The sequence below is a fragment of the Colossoma macropomum genome, unplaced genomic scaffold (assembly GCF_904425465.1).
Source record: "Colossoma macropomum unplaced genomic scaffold, Colossoma_macropomum, whole genome shotgun sequence".
NCBI lineage: Eukaryota > Metazoa > Chordata > Actinopteri > Characiformes > Serrasalmidae > Colossoma > Colossoma macropomum.
Window position 1 is genome coordinate 24710919 of NW_023494789.1, and position 25547 is coordinate 24736465.

Consider the following 25547-nt stretch of genomic DNA (forward strand, 5'->3'; position numbering starts at 1 on the left):
TGGTCAGACTCTGAAGATGAGACTACACTAAATTCCCAAACTGTCAGTTGGTCTGTGTGGAGCTGGAGAATGAACTGCCAGCTGTGCAGCGAGTGATCGGAGCTCGTTACTCTGACGTAGCAACAAGCTGCTTGTTAAGGAACTATAATTTGGCGGAAGGAACTGCTAACATTAAAACATATTAAATGCCACCTTCACGGCCCAATTTATTAATTTCTTACTTTATTTCTTTTACTGTTGGATAAAAGCAAAAGAACACTCAAGGTTGTGTGTTATCGCTATAACATCACGGCCGTGATGTTATTTCGCGACAACACGCTCCCTCTCGTGTTCTATTGCTTAAACAACACATGCATGTGTACAGGTGTCCATGAGGGGGCGCACACAGTGCAGTGTAAAGGTTTATGAAAGTGGTGTAAAGGTGAAATACTCTCTGCAACTGTAGGGGAGGAGGGCCCTAGAGCAAAAAATACTAATTCTCACATAATGCTGCTTCAAATAAGGTGGGGAGAAACCAAGGAGAGTTTTATAGAGGGGTTTCTGTGCAAATCATTATAGAGATGTGGCGCAGCTAGGCAGCAAAGACGAGAAGTTGTTGTTCAGTAAACTCCACCGACTGCAGGGAAGATGGTTGGAGAATGTTTAATACCCCGAGTGGATCACATCCTTTTACCAAATATGGATCCCGGCCATCACATGGACAGATTGGGGTCCTGATGGTCCCAAAGGCAGCAAAAGTCTATGTGGCACCCACTTCATATCTGAATGTAGTGTTTTTTTAAGGGTGATCAGCTATCAGCACATCCAAACTGTGGTTATAATACTGGTAGCATTTTCTGACGAGGCTAAAGTCGGCTTCTTATTCGCATGCTTCTTGTTCATATTTTCCTATTCCACCTTAAATGGTATCTGAGTGGGCAGTGGCCTGAGGCACCAGAATGTAACTGCTGCACCATTTAAGATGAATTAGGAATATTCAAACAAGAAGCTGACTTCAGCTTCATGTGATGTAGGCTATCAAAATATCCCACCTACAGTTTTATGTAGAGCTCTACCTGTAAATATGCACTCATTGGACATTTTGATAAGGTCACACAATTAGTGAGCACACCAGTACATTTCTGGTTGCTAACCTTAGATAGTGAGGCAATAAATAAGTTAGCACTGTGTGTGATTCATATCAATGATAGCTAAACTAAATAATATTGTTTTTGTTCAGTAGGTCATTTTCTCACTAACTGGCCAGATAAACTGTTTATTTAGCTCAGCGACACTAGCAGTGCCACCATGATCCTGATACTGTCAGATAAAGAAAAGAATAGACCGACTCAACAGACAACTAAACCAGGTAAGTTGGATAAAATTCCTAGGGCACATCAGTAAGCTATAAAGTTTTCTGTGATTTGGATAGCTCCCATTAGCTAAACATTTAGTGAATAGCAAACTCAGGGCATTGATGACTAGTGATAGTCAGCTATTGTTAGCTAATATTTTGCATAATGCTATTTTAATACACAAATGAAAGACAAAAAAATTCAACTCTAAAATGGCATTTTATAACTGAGTCAACAAGAATTTACAAACAATGTGAAATCTAGGACAGTAGCCTTTACAGAATAACAGTTTCTAACTTCATAATCATATCATTAACTCCAGGTAAGAAAAAGTATCAACTCAACCTCCTAAAAAATCTCTGCAAACCTGAAAGGTGGTAGTTTTGTTCTTTCATAAACATTTTTTATGTTCATCAATACCCAAAACAACAGTTATATTCTTTCTTACAGGTTGACACAGGACCTATAAATGTGTATTACATTAAGAACTTACAAGGAAAATCACAAACATTGTTCATAACGCCAGATATGCCGGTACAGCGCTGCACTCATAGCACCACTCAGTAGGACGTGTTATGGTGGGGGCGGTTCATGCTGAGCAGCCATGGGTGGGCTGCACCAACAAGAAATAAGTTAAACAGAGTTTAGACCTAATGAAGGGTTTGTTAACCTAGGATTTGTTTTAAATTGTGTTGAACCACTTAATTTTAAACATGGATAAACAAATATGTGCCTTAATCTGTGCCTCAACCAGCCTTCATTTTAATTGACAATAACATTACTGTCCACACTGTCAGTGATTAGAAGGTACTTTTTTCCATTTTTGAGAGTAAACTAACTCAGAACTACATCAGAAACAGCTCTCACAGGCAAAGAGCTGATTAAGACGTTTAAACAATCCGTTATCAGACCCGGAGGCTCTGCGTCAGCAGTGGGCGCTGTTTATTCAGCACTGAGAAGACTGCTGACAATGTACACTAAACCTGTCTGTAATTTGAATCAAAATATTTTAAATACAGACGATCTGTATGTTATTCTGTAAGCCACAGTAAAAACTCTTATTATTTAATTCTTACACAGAATATTGTAAAGTAAACTTTTAGCCTGCTAGCTAATGCTAGCTAGCTATCTGCCAAGCTGCCCATCCTGGATCAGATAGTTCAACAAGGCCGTGTTCGTATCTTGAGTTTATTCAGTCTTCAGCTGTTTGCTTCATTTACACGTAGTTTAAAACTATAAACCGTGCATTATTTAGATCCGCTGCCGTGTTTATGTTCTTCTATTTCAGTGATTCACACAAAAGCTACAAGAGCGCTAATAGCGCCCCCTTTTTTACAAGTCCTTGTAAGTTTTTTGCTTTATATTAATATAGTTTTACTCAGAGAGATTTTCTGTTCTGTGAGAACACTTAATTTTTTAACACAGTTGTAAATTTAAACCACCAAAATAAGAAGTTTTTCAATTTAATCCCTGAATGAAGTTTAAATCAGGGGTGTCTAATCTTATCCGCAGAGGGCCGGTGTGGCTGCAGGTTTTCACTCCAACAAAGCAGGAGGTCACCTAATGAAATGTATGAAGACAAAGACCATCTAATTAAAGTAGAATCAGATGAGCTTCAGCTTGTTTGGAGTGAAATCCTGCAGCCACACCGGCCCTTTGTGGACAAGATTGGACACCCCTGGTTTAAAATAACGGTGCAACAAAATTAAATTTAATCTAGATTTACTGTAAAAGTAATCCAGAATTAAAATGATGGTTTAAATGTAATCCTGATTATTTTTAAACTAGGTTTAACGTTTGGTGCTACAGAATTAATAGATAGATTTTGATTTAATCAGAGTTTCAGCTTTATACTTGCTGGTGCAGCCCACCTACATGCTCAGAAGACCTGTCACTCAAATCAGTTGACCAATAGAAAGTGCTGGTGAGCACCCTTTTCTAAAAGACCGCCCCCTGTTAAAAAGTGCCACAAGTCAGAAGCAAAAGAAAGATTTCTAATGCAAAAATATATCGGCAAAATCAGCAAAAAAAAAAAACTCAGACAGGACGGTATACATTAAAACAACAAACAATGTTGAGAAAAAAAGTAAACAAACAGTAACAAACTGTAAATATACAGTCAGAACAGATGAATATTAAAGGATTTAACCTCTAAAATGCAAATGTAACACTCATTAACAATGAAACAGCTCAAAACTCACAATATTACACTCTGCACTGTTTGAACCGGCTGGTCAGAATGAACAGTAAAGTGATCTGACTGGAGTCCACACTGTTAATACAAATAAAACCATCTCTGATCACTGGGTTCTCCCACTTTCTCCTCCTGTTTTTTTTCTCCTTTGTCTCTTCTCTCTGGAGGTTTATTCACTCATAACCTTGTTTTTTTTATTAAGTGTCTTCTGGAGACTCTTGGACATGAAGTACGGCCTCTCTGCAGATCCATCATTGCGCTCCAGATCCTCCACTGAGGGAACAACCATTAAATCAGAACCAAGATCAGCTCAGCAGCGAACCTCTAACTCACTCTCACTACGATTAGAGCTAAATACCTAAATACTTTAGGACAAACCCCAACAGCGTTCTAACTTCTGTTAAAGCATCGTTTCTATTGTTTTTAGGCAGCTAGTAGTTCAGTACTAGCATAATGATGCTACATTTATACTGTAAAACGCTGCTTTCACTTTTGAGATGTTTTTCTTCTCTAACTCTGCATTTTAAAAATCTCAGACACTGCAGACTCGATCTACACCATCCCCTCTTATTACCTTCGTGTGTTAATGTTGATGATAAAATATTACAGTGATGGTGGTGAATAATGAGGAGGCAGAGCTGAACGTGTGTGTGTTTATTAGGAGGAATAACGTTAGCGCGCTCAGCTAAAGTGTCGGGAAATGGAGACTGAAACTGGGGAGCAACGACGTTCTGATAAACAGGAGGGGGCGCTCTCACAGTTTTCTCAATTCAATTTATTACAGCAACGGCAGCTGTAACTTACATTTTTAAAATTATTGTGATTACGTGTTTATGTTTCAGCTGTGAGCGTATGGTTGGTTGCTTGGTAACAGTTTACTGTCACCTCCTCCACTTCCTTGGTGGCCGTTTGAGTAAGCCGTCATTCCTCTCCAAGTCCTTCGGCCCGGTGAGTTCGGGCAGCCGTGGTTTTTGGGTTCGTGGTTTATAACGAGAGGTGGCCGAGAGGCAGCAGTGCGGGAAGAGTGAGATGACGGAGAGAAAGAGAAAAGGATTACACTCAAAGCCAGGAGAAAAGAGCTCACAAGTGAAAAGAGAAGATAAGAGTGGGAAGTGTTACAGTGAGTGTAAAGCCTCAGCACGTACAGAGTAAAGTGGATAAAACCAGTTAAAAAGGCAGTAGAACAGCGCAGGAGGCATGTTATATTGGATAAAATTACAACTGGGATGATGTCAGGGTAAAGCCGGTGATCTCCCCCCTCTAGTGCGCTAGTCTTGTTTGTTCTGCTGAATAGGCCAGTGAAATGCAAGTGCAGTAGGAAAAGTTGAGAGTTACAAGCGTTTCCCATTCATATTTTAACCAGTGGCCAGTCTCGTCACTGATAACGTCTGATGTAAACGATTGTAAACGATGTAAACGATTGTTTGTGCTGGTTGTTTGTTTTGCCATGTTACCATGTTACTGCTGCCAACTTGTTATTGCAGAATCATGGCCACCCCTGTGTTTTTTCTTCTGCCAGTGCTACAATATGTAGCTTTTCAAAGTGTTTTGAAACCAAATGGTCACGCTTTCCTTTCTGATTGACATTAAGTTACTATATTGAAGTCTAATCTGGTATATTTAGAGGAAAACAGTCTCACCCTTCATAATATTTGCGCCTATATTAGTGCCACCAGCAGAAGTGGCAGCAAACCACAGCAGTCAACAGAACGTTCTCTTAAGAGTTCCATTAACAATTATTTTTTTTTGAGAAAGTAAATTATACAACAAAACATCAGAATAGCAAAAAAACCTTTTTCACCTTACATAATCAATCAGTTTCCATTGTTGTCAGTGGTGTCAGTCATGCAGGCACAAAACAATATTTTTGAACGTCATTATGTAAACACAGCATTAGAGTTGAAGATAAACATATCCAAAGCATAAGTACAGAACTGATTTATAATCACTAAACTATTGCAGGAATTTCTTACTGTACTGTAAAGTAAAATTTTAAAAGATGGTGAGGTGGCCCTAAACATTTGGCCCGAAGTGGGTTGATATTTTTAGCATACTGTATTTTCCTGACAGAAGGTTTTAAATGCTGCATTTTCTCTGCCAGAATATATCAAGCTTTAACACTCACAGAAGCACAGGAACAGAGTGTCCACACACATGCCGTAGACGCTGAAGAAGCCGTGGGCGATGATGTAGGCGCCAAACATCACCGTCTAGAACAAACACACAGAGCAGTGAAACAACCTGGTAATACTTCTCACAGCAGCATAAACACAGCTGATTCAGTAACATTTAGCATCCTGATATACCACAACAACACAGCAGGAACTAAGGATTACTATGGATTACTGTGTTATATCAATAATGCTAATGCTAATAATCCAAGAGAACTGCATACAGCAGTTGTTATATTGTAGTATCAATAATGCTAACGTTAATTCCAGCGAACTAATCTAAATACATCAGTAGCTATATTCTGTTATCAATAATGCTAACGCTAAATAATTTCATAGATCTGATATGAATGCTACTACTACTACTACTACTACTACTACTAATAATAATAATAATAATAATAATAACGATAATAACAAAAATGGAAAGCTGTTTTTTAATTCAGCTGTAGCCTGTATTATTGTAGTAAATCAGTAATGCTAATGCTCGTGTCTAAACTCACCACAATGGGAACCCAGTAGTAGTTTAGTGACGGAGCCGCTTCCTCCACAACCTTTATCTTCCCTGAGAAGAAGAAGAAAGAGCAGACTCCTGACAGGAAAGAGAGAAAAAACAGCTAAAAGCCACTTTTCTCAACTACTTCAGCAGATTAACTATCATTTCATACCAATTAATCGTGCAACACCTACATCACAAATGTGCACTGCACAGCTGAAAAAACAGACAGAAGTAGAATAAAGCAATAAGCCACAAGTGGTTGTGCATTACTGTGATTTTATCACAGGGAAGGGTGTTCTTAGGCACAACGTGAAGCAGAATTAAAACCCTCCTCCCCATAATAAAATCACTGTAGTGCACGGCATCAAGTGGCTTATTGCTTTTATATCATGTCAGCCAACATAAAATATGCTAAAATACCTCAGTTATTAATAAAGAAATGTAATAAATGAGAAGAATGAGGAAAACGTTCAGTCGCCCATCGCTGTATACTGCGGCCATTTCATGAATTGTTTAACTTTTTTCTCACATATCAATGAACATCTGATAACATGGCACTGTTTAATTCTAAAACCATCATTTCATAAGCACTTTTAGTCACCAAATGGCCACAGTGAGTTAGTACATAAATATTTTCTTAAGTACTTTAATTGAAGCCTGTGATATTAATAATGGAGTCGTTTAGCATGTTTGCTATTTTTTCGCCTGTTAGGCGAACCAGCCTAGTTCTAGTTAGAACATAAGTTGCCAGACCCTCAGTTCAAACAAAAAACAGGTTCTTACTTAATCTATATACTCGATGGTCCATGCGAGCTGCATGAGTGTCAAAGATTATAATTAGAATGAGGGTTTTTTCGTTCCGTGGCTTAGTAATACATAATTCAGTTGTTGTGAGGTGGTCGCTGTGTGTATATCAAGGATTTTACAACGGCTTTGAACGCGGCTCAGCTAATCAGATTTTAGGACCAGAGCTATCAGTTTTATAAGTCTGAATTTAGGGTGATATTGTTACAGCCTCTACCCACCTGCTCCCTCGATCCTCTACCAACCATTTTAACCTGTCTACCCGCTCTGGCTCCTCATCTCAATGATTGTTACTAGTTCACTGCTTTTTGTCGGGGTTCCCATTGCCTATGAGCTAGCCGCAGTCACCCCAATTCTAAAAAAAACGGCCTTGATTCAACTAATTTCAATAAGTTCCGCCAAATCTCTAACCTCCCATTTCTGTTGAAAATGCTTGAATGAGTTGACAACTTACTTAGAAAGCAATAATCTTTTCAAACCTTTACAGTCTGGATTCTGTCAGTATCACAGTGCTGAAATTGCCATGACTAAGGATACCGACAACCTTCTTACATCCGCAGATGCTTTCTTTCTGGAGACAGAAAGAGTGTATTTCTCTCATGGGGTTTACTTCATCAACTTCAAATGTCATTTAAAGGGTCCCTCAGGGTTCAGTCTTCGGACCACTGCTCTTCATCACTTACATAGTCACCCTTGAAGAAATCTGTAGTGAAAAATAGCTGCTGCAAATGTAAATCCTGCTTCCAGAATCCTCCTTGGGCCTGGGGTAGCGCATGACATGCCACAAGATCATATGACACTAGACATTTACTGCTATGCTGATGACACTCAGATATGTCTCAGGATGCAATTCACCTCTCAGATAGTTTAAATATTCTAGTTATTATTCTATAATATTATAGTTTAAACGCTCTGGATGAAACACAACTTTCTGTAATGTTGTGTGATCAGGAGATAATGCAGGATGCAAGTGCGATTTTTTTTTAAGTCCTTGGCAGAAACAGGAGCAATAAGCAGGAAAAACAAGAACACAAGTAAAATGAACAAGAAAAGAAACCAGGAAAAGGAACCAAAGCAACAACATAACAACAAAGCTACAACTGCCAAGCAAAGACAAGACTGAAACAAGGGGCGTATATATATATACAAACACTCAAGACTAGAGACAGCTGAGAACAATGATGGGCGGAGCTAAGAACAAGTAACAGGTGTGGGCTGAACACATGGCAGAACAGGGGAGGAGCTAACAAAACAACACAAAAGCACATAAACTAGAAAACAAAGACACACGTCAGACATAAACAAAAGCACATAACAGAGGAAAACAAGGAAACCAAGGCTAAAAAAGAGAAAGACAAGGACAAGGCATGACAGGACTATCTTTATATATCTTGATACAGCAGTCTCCCCGTCCCCTCAGGTCAGAAATCTAGGTGTCATCTTCGAATCTCTCATTCAATGCCCGTGTCAGCTCTTTTATTAAAGTTTGTTTTTTGATCTCCAAAATGTGACCATTCTTCTCTCTTTCTGCTGCTGCATCTCTCATATGTGCTTTCATCTAGTCGTTCAGACAATTGTAACTCTCTCCTTGCAGGTATCAGTTCTTGCCCCTTCACAAATTTCAGATGGTCCAGAACTCTGCTGCTCACCTTCTCACTCATACTCACTCAGCCTGTTCTCTATGATCTCCACTGGCTTCCTGTAACGTACCACCTTCACTTTAATGTTCTTAACAACATCACTCTTCCTAACTTTCTGATCTTCTCCTTCATTATAAACCCACCTGTACTCTCTGCTTGTCTTCAGCTGATTTGCTAACCTTTCCCCACATCCAACCTTTATAGTTTTGGCGACCAAGCATTTTCTAGATTTGCTCCTTGTCTCTGGAACTCTCTTCCTCCGCATGTCCAGCAGTCTGATTCACTTACTTACCACCGAGCTAATCGCCTCTCTCAGTACGTTACACTGTGTTGTTCTTTGTTTTCCTGTTTGTCTTCTGGTGTTCTGTGTTTTATTACAGTCATAAGTGTCTTAGGGTTCTTGAAACACACTATATATGTTTCATGTAGTATTATGATTATCATCATTATAATTATTATTACTGTTGTAGCGACCCGCTACCACCTGAAGCTGGCTCTGACGAGCTGGGGAGGTGTGGCCACACGAGCAGCCATGCACAAAGGATCATGGAAGATGCACTGTGTTGTTTAATGTTGTCTGTGGCTGAGCTCCCCTGCGAGTTTGTGAGTATGTATTTGCCTTTTCTGCTGGTGTTTAATAAAAGAGCACTTATCGTGGGAAAATCATGGCCTCACTCAATCACGGTCTTACTTGATACCAATGCGACATTATTGCTATTATTAAATATATATTAATTTTCTGCTTTGGGAACCGAACCACAAATATAAAGTCCTGCTTAGTCTGTACTTTCGTCCATGTTTATAGATAACAGTGAATCATACACTGTAAAAAGTGTCTCTTCAGATCTAATTAAAAAAATGACTTAATGTGGTAACAAGTAAATCAACTTGTTTTATTCAACCTAAATAAATACTTTGAATGACTAATTCTTTCAATCAATGTAGTTTTGAATCAAACCAGTTCAATTTCTTGTTACCACATGAAGTAATTTTTTAAGTAGATCTGACAAGACACTTTTTACAGTGTATTTTGGGTTTGGCCCTTTTTTTAATATTTTTGCACAGAAGTGTATTTTGGGTGTAAGAGAGAGGTAAACTGTGTAAATCTGAGTGTCGCTTTAATTTACTGCTATGAAATGAATAACAAACAGAAGATCCGTCTACAACAGCTCTACTGAGATGGACTCAGTTTAACTGAATAAATTGCTCTGAGATGCGCTACAGGTGCAGATTCCTGCTTTTCGGTGAGGTTTAGTTTAGTTTGTGTGGAACCGCTCTCAGTTTTATTAGTATATTTTATTCAGCTCCTCTCAGCACTTACCCACAATCCCCACTATCAGCAGCTTTCCCAGAAACAACAGGAAGTCTGTCACTTTGTCCAGCACGAACACTCTAAAACACAAAACATGAAATTATTATGAAAAAACATCGTTATGAACTTTAGTTACTGATACGTATAAACAAAACCCTAAAAGCATTAAAAGTAGAGAAAAAGTCGATAGATTATGTGTCAAAATCTTAGTAAAAGTGTCAGAACTCAACTGGTAAGAAATGTGGCCACTTGAAAAAAACCTCCTTAAGTATTCATCTTAAGTTAAATGTTTGAGACAAATTTAAACTTGTAAAAATAAATATATTTTTTTACAAAAACTAATGTGATGAATTTTATATTTAGGCTACAAAACATTTATGGATCCACAAAACATTTACCTAAATAGTTTTTTACACAGTTCACTTAAGATAAAAGGCCAAAATGTACTAATGATGTTTTATGCAAATGACTTTGATGTTTGTCACAAGTAAGTAAATGTTTTAATGAAAATGTAAAGAGTATTTTTTAAAAGTAATATTTTCTTACTGAGTAAAAGTACAAGCATTCACTTTCAATAGTACTGGAATCTTTAATGCTTAAGTACAGTAATAAAGTACAATCACTGGAGTATATTCCACTCCTGCTGATTATATAGATAGTCTATAATCGACTATCTCTGTCTAATCCCAGCTGAATAACAGCACCGTGTGATGTGTCGCTTCTCTCACCGGACAATGTTCCTCATCAGGAGGAAGAAAGCATTCTTAGCAGACGTGCAGAAGTTTTTACCATAAATGGCGACCTGGGAGAGAAAATGAGAGAAAAATCATTATTAACCTTGAATTCTGAGATGCAGAGTCATCAATACTGAAATCAACTTTACAGCTTTCTAACAGGAGGACTGTAAAAATCCTACTTTACTAAGATTAGTGCACCACCACTGTAGTTATACATTCACTCCAATACAAGTATAAATAAAAGCCTAAAGAATAAACAGATTTAAGAGAAAAAGAGGATAAGAGTAAAATTACTCTAATAATCACTCTGAGTTTCTTTAAGGAACATTTTCTTCACAAAAAGAAGCTCCAACACGCTAAGATCTCAGTGATAATAAGCTAACCCATTAGAACATTTGCTGATATTAGCTAATTTAGCTAGCAAACAAGCACAAAAACATTTAAACAACAGATTTAGGTTTAATAAAGAGCTTCTGTGCTTGTTAATCTAGAAAAGGGAACGAGTAAAAGAACACAGTCGATATCTAGCTAAAATTAGCTTAGTTAGCAAGCTACGGGTTTCCTCAGTTTTGAAGCTGAGTTGTGAAGCACACTTACTTTTACTCTGTAACAATAAAAATAAAAGCATCATTTAATTACATCCAAATAAACTGTACAGCTTTCTAAGTAGTGTGTAAAGAGTACTGATAAAGCATAGTAACATTAGGCTGTTGCTTGTGATGAATTTGCTTAAAGTAAAAGTATTAATAAAAAAAGAATGACTAAGTTTTAGAGAAGTGTAGGAGTAAAAAAAAGTACTTACTTTGAGTTTCTTCAACATGTTTTCCTCACAGAATGAAGCTCCATTATGTTAAGATATGCTGAGTTTATTGTAAGCTAACACATTAGCTTAGCTTGAATGTTATCTGACATTAGCTAAATTAGCCAGCTAACAGACACTCAAAATAAAACAGTAGAAGCAGTTTAGGATCAATAGAGCTGTGTTTGTTATTCTAAAAGGTCAAAATGAGAAGAACTAAGTAACACAGCAGCTAGTTGGCTAAGATTAGCTTAGTTGGTGAGCTAAGTGTTTCCTCAGTTTGGACGTTGAGGAAATCAGGGAACTTTACTCCCCATTTGTAATTAAAAATTAAAAATAGCCATGTTGCATAATTTATTAGAAAGGAACTCAAGTAAAAGTAAAATTTCATTACATTTGCGCTGATAGAGGGAAAAACACAGGAACTGCATAAGATGCTAACATTAAATTTCAGTACAGCGGTCGTACCATGATGTAGGCGTTTCTGTTGAGGAACTTAACGCATTTCTCCAAACACCAGAAGCAGCACTTCAGGCACCTCAGGATGAACCTAGCAGCTTTGTTGTTAGCAACTGAGAGAGAGAGAGAGAGAGAGAGAGAGAGAGAGAGATAGAGAGATGTCACGAGGTCAATTCATGGTATTGTATTACGTCATTAGGAAGAGTGCGTCTCCATGTTGGTAGGTGAGCTGTAACTGTGCGCTCTAATGGAGCTCGTCTCATCACTGTTATTGCAGATACAGCCCTGCAAGTGGATAAACACCAACAAAACATACAAGAATGACCATGAAAACTTAAAAAGATATGAGGACATTTTAGACAGTCTCTAGAAAACACCACGAGAAGAAGATTAGCAAGACCCAGATAACAAGAGGATGGTGGGCCACTGTTGGCCTACTGATGGCAAAGCTTGTGGTCCACTGGCATTTTGCTCAGAGTTTTCTAGGTGTCCTGCTTCTGGAATGTTAGACAAAATACCACTTTCCCTGCTTATTTTGCACTCACACACAATGTACTTATTTTTCTTCCATTTCTTTCTTTTCTTATCCTTTGTGACTTAGTTTAGTAAATCATTCTAACATAAATAATATGAATAAAGCCACTTATACAGCTGTAGCCAATCTAGCACAGTGTCAGCCTCAACATTTTCAATTAAATTATTTTGTGTTAGGCCTAGTCATTCATTTTCTCTGTTTTTTGTAAATATTTATTAATATTTTTATTTATATAATCTTTATTATTATTTATTAAATAGTTTATTTTCTAAAATGAACAACTATGTACATTTAAAATCTGTTTGAGGAGATTAAAAACTAGTTAGGCCTTATACGCAGGACAACAATCAGGGTGCTGGGTCCGAGGATGGGCCAGCAGTGGCAAACAGTCAGCGGGGGTCCTTATCAAGCCGGTGGACCAATGTACGCTCGCTATCTGAGGATTGGTGGATCTGTGTAACCTGCATATCTCCAGAAAAGTCCAATAAATTCCAATAAAAATAGAACAATGGCTATCAAAGCTGCCAAAGCTCTGAAATAATAAACCAATACACAGACATAAAGCTGAAGTCAGCTTCTTATTCACCAGGTTCTCATTTGAATTCTCCGTTCCACCTTAAATGGAGCTGCAGTTACACTGGGGTGACTTAAACGTAGAACGAATTTCAAAAAAGAAGCTGGTGAATGCGAAGTCAACATCAGCTGACCTTAATAAATGCATTCATTTACCTCAATAAATGTTTCTTTAATCAGGAAACACCTTAAAATTAGTCTTGGAAGTGTTTAACGAGCAGCTAACGAGCAGCTTAGCAGAGCAGCAGTTGAACACGTCTCACTGGCGGATTTAACGCCGCGTCCCAAACCACACACTTCTGTAGTTCACATACTACACTAATGAGTGCACTTCTAATGGGATATGAACCATTTTACACACATTTACTGAGCTAGTGTGTAGTTTGGGATGCAGCAGGAATTCTCGGGAATTTAACATGCTTTTCCACTTCATGGTACTGGCTCGACTCGATTCTACTCGCAAACCTGGTACCAGGTACTATTTCTAGTTCTAGTTCCAAGTGAACTGAGCCCATATCAAAAGGTGACGTAAAAAGGCTGCAGACTGCTGATTTGTTGTAGAGAATCACTAAACACATATGCTAACATTAGCTAACAGGTTAGTGTAGTCTCCTCCTGCGTCTCCTTTGAGTGACGAAGCACCTCTGAAGGCACATTTAAACGAGTGGCTTTCTCATGTTGTTTTTCTGGGTAAGACAGAAAACAGGAGACACAGGAAAAAACAGGAGAAACGAGAGACAGAAAAGGCAGAAAAGCTCCAGCTCACTTTTCAGTTTCTTCTCAAGATACTCCAGGATCACCCTGATCATCTGAATGATGGAGAGGATCAGAGAACCGAAGGCCAAGGAGCCTGTATGATACCTGAGAGAGAGAGAACATCAGTAATCACACTCTAATCACATGATTTTGTGCTCCTGTTTTTAGCTGTGGCAATGTATTAATAGTCTATGTATGGTGCCAGAAACCACACGAGCATGTTTATTCTTGTTGCCAGCTTCTTAGTACAATTTTCCACTTCACCTTAAATGATGCATAGGTGCCAGATCGTAACTGCTGCACCATTTAAGGTGGGACGAAAAATTTGAATAAGAAGCTGTTGACTTCTGCTGGCAAGCGTTGGTTTTTTGAAGCAAACAGGAGTGGAGACTTGAGGAAAATGAAGTTTAATGAACGTGCGTCTTCTCAACCAAACAAGTCTAATGAAGCTTACACACTGATGAACTTATAGTCACAAAATGTAAACCACACCCTCAGTTGTCTCTTTGTCCCAACGAACCCCCAGAACCCCCCACGGAATGGACAACTGCCTCTACCTTTGTAATTAAAACAGAGGTGTTGAGGCCCACCCTAGGGGCCAGGATGTCTCAGAGATATCCCGTCAGCAAATGGCATTGCTAGATTGGGGAGCTATAGATAACCAGATGTGAGATAGGCTAACCATTGGGGGTCGTTAAATGACAAAGGACTGCTCTCCACAGCCCCACACATCACCCAAGAGAGACATACAAACGAGATTAATACAAAAAGGCAAGGGAAAAGGTTTAAGAGAAGTTACAAAGTTAATAAGGAACAAATAAAGTAAAATGAAATATAAAAAAAAAGAAAATAAAATAATATTTAACAAAGCCAACTTCACTAACACGTTACAAGCGAGTGTGTGATGATCAGACATGCAGTTAGCATCAGCAAAAAATTGACGTATCAAAATGTCCAAAATATGTTGCAAGCACAAACAATGACAGTTCCAGCTTAATCTTCAAGCTTAATTTTTCAAAAAAACTGTTTACTTTTTTCTCTCATTCTGATATAAATGTATTACTTATTTTAGCAGTTTTTGCTTTACTTTTTTTCTGTTTGCTGATTTTGCTGATATGTGTTTTGCTTCTGGCATTGCTCTTTTGCTTCTGACTTTTGGCACTTTTTAACAGGGGGCGGGTCTTAGAAGAGGGCGTTTACCTGCACTCTATTGGTCAACTGATTTGGTTTGACAGGTCTTCTGAACACACTCACCTCAAATATGTTAGTGTAGCTCGCTTTCTGCTCACCAGCTCTGCTAGGTTCAGGGTTAAAACTGTAAAATTGAATTGTTAGCAAACTATTGGACCAAGTTTTATGATGCTATGAAACGGAGTTGGGCAGTAGGAATAGTGAATGCACCTGAGGGCCCGTCCGAGTGAGGAGAAGATGGGGAACGCCGGGATATCATCTGGTGTGTTGAAGGCCCAGTAGTAAGAGGCGAAGGCCCCGGCCAAGGTCATCTGACCCAGCGCCGTCACAAAGTTCACACACCAGAAGAACATGAACAGGTTATAGAACTGGAACACAATCAGGTACTTATGGAGGAACGTCTCTCCGCCATAGAACGCAAACAGACATTCCGCATCCGGACACTGTGCGGAGATGTTGGAGCTGTTGAACTTCTGTGAAGAAAATCCAAAAAAAGAAAATCTGCATAAATCACATCACCACCACTCATTTATATATGACTGCCTATTCAGTACTACAGCATTTTAGCCCCACCCATTCAGCCTACAGCAGTTAAGCTCCACCCATTCAGCCTACAGCAGTTTGGCTCCGCCCATTCAGCCTACAGCTGCAGCAAAAAAAGTCTGTTAATTTCTAAGAGCTTTGGAAAATGATCAAGTAGATATTAATTATGGTATATATATAAAAAAAACTTTACAAGAGAAAAAAGTACAATACAAGAAGAATGTAGTGTACATGTGTACTGTAGAAATGATTATAAACATTTTATTATTATCAATTCTTAATCATATTATTATAGGGTGTTTCTGGAGACTGACCTGAGGGTCGCAGGTCTGTCCGGAGTATTTACACTCTGTGATGTTGGAAACTTTATAGATCGACTGATTGGAGGTGGACAGGAAGCTGCAGGAGGCGGTTAAGGATCAGCTGGACACACTTTAAACTTTGTACCCAGCTTTTATAAGTACTATGTCTGTCTTTCTATCTGTGTTTCTGTCTGTCTGTCCATCTATCCATTTGTCTCTGTCTGTCTATCCATCTGTCCATGTATCTGTCTGGCTGTCAGTCTGTCTGTTAGTTGAGTGAAAGTGTCTGAGAGTGATGGTGGTGTGTCTGTGAGGTGAGTCAGTTGTGCTATAAGTGTGTGTGTAACTCTGAGATGGATACGCAGAGGTGACGGCCCAGTACGCGATCGCCAGAGACAAGAGGGCAAAGGTCAGCAGAGGGTAGAACAGCGATGACATCATATGAGTCAGAGCCCTGAAAAATAGATGGGGTGAAAACGACAATAACACAACTATAACAAAACTGTAACGATAATAACTACAATGAATTCATAATTATATTAATGCTGAATTGATTTATTTACATTTTTTTATTTGTTAAATTCAGCAAATAAATTTGCTCTACATTTTGCATAAAAATGTCATATGTAAATGTGCTCTCTGTAGAGGATGTTAAGGATGAACTTATTTTCACTTAGAAAATAAACAAAACATGGAATCTCACATTTTCGCCAGCAGATTTTTGAAAGCCAAAGTCATTGAACTTTGACATGCAAATTTGCGTCCCTGGGGCTTCATGTAGCAGCACTGAACATCCAAAACAGAGGAAATGCTAATTTTAACAGCATTTAATCAAAAACTTTTAATTTAAAACTTTTCATCACCACTCACTATAAATAGTCACAAAAAGAGAGACAGTATGATACACGGTCTGCCTCTAGACTGTACTATTATTATTGATTTTATGCTTTAATCTTACAGTAGTTGCCTAACTCTAATGTTAGCTTATTGGCTAACCACGGCTGTACACAGTCCACTGTAGCCAACCACATCAGACTGGGGAAGAACATGGCTGAAACCCCTTCTTCTTCCAGTATAACACCCTATAAATTCACATCCTCCCCTTTTGTTCCTGTGACAAAGTGTTTGCAATCTCGCCCACCACCCCATCTCCTTCCTGTTCCTCAGTCCTACATCATTCCTGCTACAGCTATGCGGGGGGTCTGGCTTTTTAGCTACCGGCAGAAGCTGCCCAGATACTACCACCACCATGTTGAAGGCATGCTCTGAACTTATAAACTACACTTTATTACTGCAGATAAGTGTACAGAATTGTGCTCTTGTGTGTATATAATTATTTGATAAAGTTTTGTTAACTTTTGTGTAGTTACTGTTTATAACTTAGCTGATTTATAACTGCACATAATCTGCTGGTCCAGCCTCGATCACGCCTGTTTCAAAAGGCAATGCAAACTGCAAAGTCTAGGATTGTGACTGTGGCTCAAAACAGACATAAGCAATGTTTCAGACCTGACTAGCGTGGGCAGGTAAGCAGAGCAAGTAACAGGTTTGGTCTACCTGGAGCAGCATGTGTGCATGGGGGGACGGGGGGGTGGGGGTTGTGCTCACCTGCTGGCCTCTTTAATGAGAGTGATGGCGATGACAATTCTGTTTCTGAGGAAGATGAGAATGAGAAGGATCACCAGCTCCACGATACCTAGGATAATTGCTGAGAGAGAAACACACACAGACTGAAAGATGAGCTAACCACCATATGTGATAATAATATTAATAATAGTAAAACTAATATTTAGAATAATAATAGTAACAAACTCACTGAAGGCCATCCAGGTCTGCTGGATCTGCAGGTAGATGGAGAAATCTGTCTGCAGCCCCAGATCCTTTAAGGTAACATCTGATCCAGCTCGGCCTTTCAGAGCTATGTACTTCATATAACAGTGGAAGGTACCTGAGAGAGAGAGAGAGAGAGAGACAGATGGGAGGGGGGGTGATTTTGTACACCAACACTATCATCATACCCCACTGAATTTTGCTGAGTTCATTATCAGTTTGATTTTACTGGTAGATATGTTTCATTTAAAGGAAATCAAAGTTTTCTTACTGGGGTGTGAAAACAGTCTGATCTACAACAGAGGAAATGTCCTCACCATAACCAATAACGAGGATGACCAAGATGATTATCGTCCAGATTATGACCCCAGCCAGAAAACGCAGAAGAACAATGAAGACCATGCTGAGCACCATGGCAATTATTAATCCACTGAGAGAGTCAGACAGACAGAGAGACAGACATACAGTGTTATTATGTCATACAGTGGGTTATGCAGTGTTATGCAATGTTATACAGTGTGTTAGTGTGATACACTGTCACACAATGCTTTGCAGTATAGTGTTTAATGGTATGCAGAGTTATGCAGTCTTATGAAGTGTTTATTACAGTGTTATACAGTGTTTTGTAGTGTGTGAGGCTGATGTTAGTTGGTGTGTAATGGTTGAGAGTCTCACAGCAGGATCCAGTGCCAGGACTTTGTGTAATCCTGAAAGATCTTCATGGCCACCTGCTGAGCTTTTCCAATGATGTCGGACTTCCTGCAGAAATAAAAAAACTATTCAGCTTCTCACTGACAGTTTAACACTGACATTCATACACACACTCACACACACACACAGACTGACTTGCTTGTGGCATTTGAGCTGATGGTAGTGTTTTCACCAATGACGACTGCGTTACTTTCTGTCTTCTGCAGGATTGGGAGACACCTGTGCATAACTACACACACACGCACAAACCATCAGACTCCAGCATATGAAAAGGTCAGATCAAAGATGCTGATGCAGAGCTTAATAACTCACTCGGCTCGCTGCGAAAGATCGCCACCGGACACATTTCATCTTTTGTGAGTTGAGTATCCGGCTGTAAATAAAAACAAACAAAAATAACAACATCAGTGTCACCAAACAACAAACTCAACACGGCTCAATTCAACACAACTCATCAACACTTAAAACTCAATCATCCTAACACAATCAAACAACTAAACACAACTCAATCAAATCTATACAACTCAACGTAAACAACTCAACACAATTAACTAAACTCTACACAGCCTAGTCAAGTCAAAAAAGAGACAATTACATCAACTAAATGCAACTCAACACAGCTCAATCAACACAACTCAATCAACAAAATACAACATCTCCATCAAATAAACACAACGCAACACAACTCAATCAACTTAACAGAACTCAATATAATCAACTCAACACAACTCAATCAAATCAACTCAATAAATGAATAACTCAAGTAAAATGCATTCAATTCTGTAAGATGTGTAAGAGGTATTCTCTCAGTAACATTTTGTGTGTGAGAGAGTGAGTGTGTGTTTAACTCACCAGTGCAGTGTTCACTCCCTCCTGACAGAACTGTGAGTAGTACTGCATGTCCTTTTTGTGTTTAGCATTTGACAGACTCAGCGACCACTCTGGACATTTCTCCACACAGATCTACACACACACACACACACACACACACACACACACATACACAATATCTATACCACATCAATAATAATATAACTGCTGCTGCACACTGTAGTTAGGCTGACCACAACACAGTGTAATCACAGAGGAGGTAGAGTTGGTTAATATAGTGGGGTAATAAGAGTTTTATATTGGGGTAAATGGGTATTACCTGTGTGGTGGGGTAAAAGATGTGGGCGGGGTGTGTGTGCAGTATTACCTGTGTGGTGGGACACTGGAACTCCAGCAGCACCATCAAACTGACACACTTCAGAATATTCATATAAAACAACAAGGGCTTCTTCCTGCATACACACACACACAGAGTGAGGATCGACTGAGCTCGCCGGAGAACTAGTGTTTTCACTGAATTAAACTGTGTGTGTGTGTTTGATTGAGTGAGTGATTGATTGTGAGTGAGTTTAGTGCACTCACTCCAGTGGGGTTCCCTTCTGACCACAGAACTGCCCCCTGCTGTCTGTGGGGTGAATCACCTTCCGCAGGTCACCCTGAGACCAGGCTGGGGGGTGGTGGGGGATGGGGGGACATGTTGTTGGCATTATTAATGAATGTAATTATGTATTGATTGGTATCTGATTACTGATTGCTCATTGCAAGGCAACATGCAACACTATTGCTATCAGATGGAATATTCTTTTTCCTATTATTGCTGGATTTTTGTCCACTAACTCATCCTGCAGTTTTTGAGGTACCGACAACTCCAGACTTTTTGGTTAATTGTGTGCTTTTATACAGATTTTTGATTTGATATTTGTATATATATATATATATATATATATATATATATATATATATATGATGACAAGATGACAAAACTCACCCAGATATCCGACTGCCAAATAACCCAGCATGCCCAGAGTGAAGAGCAGACAGCAATGAACATCAGTACAGCTCCTACACACACATAGTGAGTTACACACTATGCTCAGTTATACACACTGCGCTGAGTTACAACACAGTGCTCAGTTATACACACTGCACTAAGCTATACACACAGTGCTGAGTTATAACACAGTGCTGCCTTATACACACAGTGCTAAATTATAAACACTGCACTAAGTTATACACACAGTGCTGAGTTATACACACTGTGCTCAGTTATACACACTACACTGAGTTATACAATTTGCACAATTTGTGAGATATCCACACAGCGAGTTCAACACAATGCTCAATTGTACACACTGAGCTCTAACGGTGCTGGTGTCCCTTTGTGACTCTGAGAGAGGAACTGACCTGCAGCTCACACTAACACTGAGTTTGTGTGTGTGTGAGTGAGCGTATATAAAGGTCGGTATGGTTCTGCTCTTTAACTGAACATAAATAATCTTCACAGTCAATCAGAAGAGCTTCTACTCAAATTCCTAATAAATGAGCTGCTGAACTCAACAGTGTTTAAATTTACAGCATTGAAACAGTCAGTTGTACTTTAATAAAATATACCAACCAGCCACTTTATTAAGCCCACCTCCCTGTGTACAAGCTGGACTTAATGCAGTGGCCAGTTGGTGTATAATAACATTTATAAAATCATCAAAACAGTAAACAATTGTTTTATTGTAAAATGCTGATCTGGAGGATCCTAACCAGTGTTGCAACTCTGGTTGCTGGTGTTACATTAAAAGCATCATTTGTTCAGTGTGGGCTCAGGGAGGAGTATTATGACCGATTTAGAGCTGTTTTACAATGGAATTAGAATTGAATTACAAATTATTTAGAATTAAATTAGAACAGAATTGAAACAGAATTAAATCTGAATAAGAATTGAATTAGAAAAAGTTTAGAATTAAAGTACAGTACATCTGCAGTTAATTAACAATAGAATTAGAAAGAGTTCACTCAATTAATCTAGAATTAGATTTGAGTAGGAATTGAATTAGAAACAGCTTAGAACTGAACAGACAACACTTACTGTTGTTCAAAGTGTAACTTTACATGTGGTCAGCGGTTTGACCAGTGGTCTAACAAGGTGTGGGCCTACCGAGCAGTGTAGTAACTTGATGTTTCAAACATTTTATTGTGTTTTAAATGTTAATTCAGTACAGATTGATCTTAATATTCCTTCTAACACCATGATAAGCTGATATAGGCTCTCAAAATATCTTGATTAATTTTTTTAATGCTGGTAATACATTTAATAAACTGATTTAGGCTGTTAAAATCTCACATGTGTACTTTTATGTAGAGTGCTACCTATAAATATGCACTATGGTAGGATATTTTGACAAGGTTTTGTCAAACTCAATTTGCCAGAACACCAGAGATGAGGCGGAAACATTCAACAGAAATGAGAATTGAAACAGGAAAATACCTCTTACAGCAGACTTAAAGCACAGATTATAAACTGTTACAACAGTGTCAATGAAGTGAATAACAGTCTCTCTCACCTGTTGTGAATGGGCCCTTTAAAATTAGGGTCAAACCTCCGGGAGTCACCTGCAGAGAAAAACAACAAACTTTAATTCATTCAACTTAATGTCTCAGTATCTGATCAATACAGTATAAACACTGCAGTGGGAGCTCTAATGCAGCCTGATAGCTGTTCTGAGTGAGTGATATTGAGTGATTGCTTAAATCATTAAGTAGAACCCCTCAGAGTGAACAGTTCTAGATACACAGAACCGAATTCACTGCAATAGAGACAATATAGGCAACAACACGTACAACACAGACCTGTATGACTGATATTAACACCACATTCATCTTCCCTTATGAGTATAACTGCTGTATTATCTCCACTAGTCTTAGTTTTAGCATTATGGGCTGTTTCAGTTACTATGACAACCTTTACTGAAAATGAGTTAAAGTATAAATTAAAGCTGTTTACCGTATTTTTCCTTTGCCATCACTGAGGACTGACTTCTTCTTGCTGCATGAACACTCGCACACCTCTTCACCACCTCCTATCTGACAGGAAACTGCTTGCGATGGCATGTTTGCACACTTCATGTCCAACAGCTAAATTTAGTATGACAAAGAAAAAAAATATACAAAACGTTTGTACACTGAAATGCTGTATTTTTGTATGAAAGGCTATCATTTGAAATGAAGTTTCCAGTTTTATTTACACTCAAATTTGTACTTTATATTGTTTTGTTGAAAATTAGTAATCCCACGTGACCAGAAGACTCATAATGTTGCTTTAAATAAGGTGGGGAGAAACCAAGGAGAGTTTCTGTGCAAAGTCATCAAAGAGATGTGTGCGCAGCTAGGCAGCAAAGACGAGAAGTTGCTGTTCAGTAAACTGATCAAGTTTAGTTCTCTCACACGGTCACCAATCAGGTGATCACAGTGCTCAGTTTTCCTACCGTCATTAAATAAACGTCAAGCCGGCTATCTAACACCTGCTAAATCACTCAGTGCCTCAGAAGGCAGTGGTGTCCACTGTGCCAGTGCTGTTGCTTTGTGCCTTTTTTTTATAAACTCATCTGCACAAACACAGAGGATTATGGGATATGTAAGGCAGTGAAAGATACATCTACACTGCCTTTAAAAATGGCAGAATGGAGGAAACTCAGCAGGCAGCGTTCATAAAAACATCAGATTCAGACATGGCAGATGGGTGGAATAGCTCACCATCTTTTGGTTATGCTGGGTTAGCTTCAGCTCGCTAAGCTTCTCATTGATGACAGTCAGCATAGGCCTCTGGCCATTTGGTGAAATAACCCATGACAGACAACACAATACAGTCAGTGTCTCACAGCAGTGCGTGGAAACGGCCCTACTATGTTGACTCTAACCCATTGCATGTGCTTGCTCACTGGAAACTACTGCATCTGGGATCGGGACTGCCCCTGGGGTCCTTTGCATGCAGTACACAAGTCACACTATCTGCAAAAGTCTACTCTACATCCCACCTCAAAGGGTGTCAATTTGGCCTACAGTCCCTTTGTGTATGGAGACAGGATCACCACCACCTCCCAGTGGGGCTGTTGTTGTGCCCTTAATGACTGTGTTACTGGCTGCAAGTCTGGGTCCCGCATTTGTTGGTCAGCCCACTCATTGCTGTCCATCTCTCGTAGTACAGCACAGCTTTGTATGGTTGCTTCACATGCCACCTCAACCTTTACGCCCTCACCTTGTCTCAGCTCCTGCTCTCTGGCTTCTGTGTGCTCACAGTACTTGCATGTGTGTTCACTACATGGGCGACAGGAAAGGGCATCAGTGTTACCATGCTGTTCACCCACACAGTGGGCTATAGTTTATTTGTAGGTCTGTAGCTCTTCTAGCCTATGGACCACCTGCCCCTAAGGCTTGCAGAAGGTCATCAGCCACTACAAGGAAGCAAAGCCTGGGAGCAGTGTGAGAATCATGTTCTTTGATTTCTCCAGTGTTTTAAACACCATACAGCTTAGGCTCCTAAGGAACAGTCCTGGCACCGTTCCTCTTCACCCTGTACACTGCAGACTTCATGAACAGCTCACCAAACTACATCTACAGAAGTTCTCTGATGACTCAGCAATCCTTTGACTCATTACAGACGATGACGACAGAGAGTACAGAGAACTGACCCAGCACTTTGTGGATTAGTGTCTGAGGAACCACCTCCTGATCAATGTGGGGAAGATCAAAGAGATGGTGGTATATTTCCGCAGGTGCATTCCCTCCACCAGTGAACATCCAGGGAATAGACACTGAGAGACTGGACTCTTATAAGTACATGGGATTTCACCTCTACACTAGACTGGACTGGTCAGATAACATTAGTGCACTTTAAAGGAAAGGCCAGAGCAGACTCCACCTGCTTAGGAGACTGAGGCTGTTTGTGTGTGGGGGCAGGGGGCGCTCCTGAGGACCGTTTTCGACACCGTGGTGGCATCAGCCATCTTTTATGGAGTGGTCTGCTGGGGTAGCAGCATCTCAACTGCGGACAGGAAGAGACTTGATAGACACATTAAGAAGACTAGCTCTGTTCTGGAAAGCCCCCTAGACCCAGTGCAGGTGGTGGGGGACAGGAGGATGTTAGCCATACTAGCATCCATACTGGAGAACAGCTCCCACCCCATACATGAGAATCTGACAGCACTGGGCAGCTCCTTCAGTGACAGGCTGCTTCATTCAAAGTGTGTAAAGGAGCGCCATTGCAGGTCTTTCCTTCCTTCCTGCTCCCAGTAGAACCTCCTCCACCCCCATTAGATCTCAGACACCTACAGCACATAAGCTGTGAAATTCATCACCATTTCCTGTGTGCAATATAATCAATACTCCATGTGCAATTAGTGTAATATATATATATAGTGTAAAGATCTTTTTGTTTTTTTATTTATACAATAAAAAAATATTGTATTCTGGTAAAATATCCTTTATATTTTTGTTTTGAACTGAAATGCTGCATTTTTGTATGAAAGACTATCATTTGAAATGAAGTTTCCAGTTTTATTTACACTCACTTTTAATTCTTTATATTGTTTTGTTTAAAATCAGTAATCCCATGTGACCAGAAGACTCATAATGCTGCTTTAAATAAGGTGGGGAGAAACCAAGGAGAGTTTCATAGAGGGGCTTCTGTGCAAAGTCATCAAAGAGATGTGTGCGCTACTAGGCAGCAAAGACGAGAAGTTGCTGTTCAGTAAACTGATCAAGTTTAGTTCTCTCACACGGTCACCAATCAGGTGATCACAGTGCTCAGTTTTCCTACCGTCATTAAATAAACGTCAAGCCGGCTATCTAACACCTGCTAAATCACTCAGTGCCTCAGAAGGCAGTAGTGTCCACTGTGCCAGTGCTGTTGCTTTCTGCCTTTTTTTATAAACTCATCTGCACAAACACAGAGGATTATGGGATATGTAAGGCAGTGAAAGATACATCTACACTGCCTTTAAAAATGGCAGAACGGAGGAAACTCAGCAGGCAGCGTTCATAAAAACATCAGATTCAGACATGGCAGATGGGTGGAATAGCTCACCATCTTTTGGTTATGCTGGGTTAGCTTCAGCTCGCTAAGCTTCTCATTGATGACAGTCAGCATAGGCCTCTGGCCATTTGGTGAAATAACCCATGACAGACAACACAATACAGTCAGTGTCTCACAGCAGTGCGTGGAAACGGCCCTACTATGTTGACTCTAACCCATTGCATGTGCTTGCTCACTGGAAACTACTGCAACTGGGATCGGGACTGCCCCTGGGGTCCTTTGCATGCAGTACACAAGTCACACA

General features: G+C 39.5%; 1 pseudogene; it reads right to left on the reverse strand.

Annotated features, from left to right (window-relative positions):
- Positions 1-3634: 3634 nt before the first annotated feature.
- LOC118807619 lies at positions 3635-22283 on the reverse strand (annotated as a pseudogene).
- Positions 22284-25547: the final 3264 nt, after the last annotated feature.